The sequence below is a fragment of the Salvelinus fontinalis genome, unplaced genomic scaffold (assembly GCF_029448725.1).
Source record: "Salvelinus fontinalis isolate EN_2023a unplaced genomic scaffold, ASM2944872v1 scaffold_1856, whole genome shotgun sequence".
Taxonomy (NCBI): domain Eukaryota; kingdom Metazoa; phylum Chordata; class Actinopteri; order Salmoniformes; family Salmonidae; genus Salvelinus; species Salvelinus fontinalis.
The window spans coordinates 25,001-26,017 of NW_026602065.1; positions in this window are offsets into that span (position 1 = coordinate 25,001).

Here is a 1,017-nt window from a genome sequence, read left to right on the forward strand (position 1 = left end):
TCCTATCTGTCCAAAACTCATCCTATCTGTCCAAAACTCATCCTATCTGTCCAAAACTCATCCTATCTGGCCAAAACTCATCATGTCTGTCCCAAAACTCATCATGTCTGTCCCAAAACTCATCCTATCTGTCCAAAACTCATCCTATCTGGCCAAAAACTCATCCTATCTGGCCAAAACTCATCCTATCTGTCCAAAACTCATCCTATCTGTCCAAAACTCATCCTATCTGTCCAAAACTCATCCTAGGAAGTATGAATCAGGTCATCACTGTGATGATTATCCTAGACAGGCATGACCTGGAGAGGAGGAAACGTGTGTGTGTGACAATATTGTACATCATGTTTCTGACAAACACATATGAGCCACACCATCATATCCCAGAGTCCTTTGTTGTGTTGGTATTGAGGTGATGAGACCCAGTTCTCTCTGTATTTGTTGCTGGACTGTGTGAAATGACTTGCATTGTGTCAGTTAATTAGTCTGGTAAGCAGCAAATTGTTCCCGTTCAATCAGCCAGAGAGAATTTCTCAGGGAATACCTCCCAAATGGCAACCTATTCCCTATGTAGTGCACTACTATCCTACGGGTCCCGGTCAAAAGTAGTTCACTACTATCCTACGGGTCCCGGTCAAAAGTAGTGCACTACTATCCTACGGGCCCCGGTCAAAAGTAGTGCACTACTATCCTACGGGCCCCGGTCAAAAGTAGTGCACTACTATCCTACGGGCCCCGGTCAAAAGTAGTGCACTACTATCCTACGGGTCCCGGTCAAAAGTAGTGCACTACTATCCTACGGGCCCCGGTCAAAAGTAATGCACTATATTAGGGATTTAACGTTTTTTTAAATTTTGATATGCAGTCTCAGTGTGAAGGGGCTTTCTGTTCTCAATCAGATGCAATGATATTCAAGCTCTGGGTTAAACTCTATTAAAAACAGAGCCGACCAAACTAATCACTAACTCCAAACATTATATTGTTGCCTGCTAATGTCGGAGCAGCAACTTTCAACAGGCA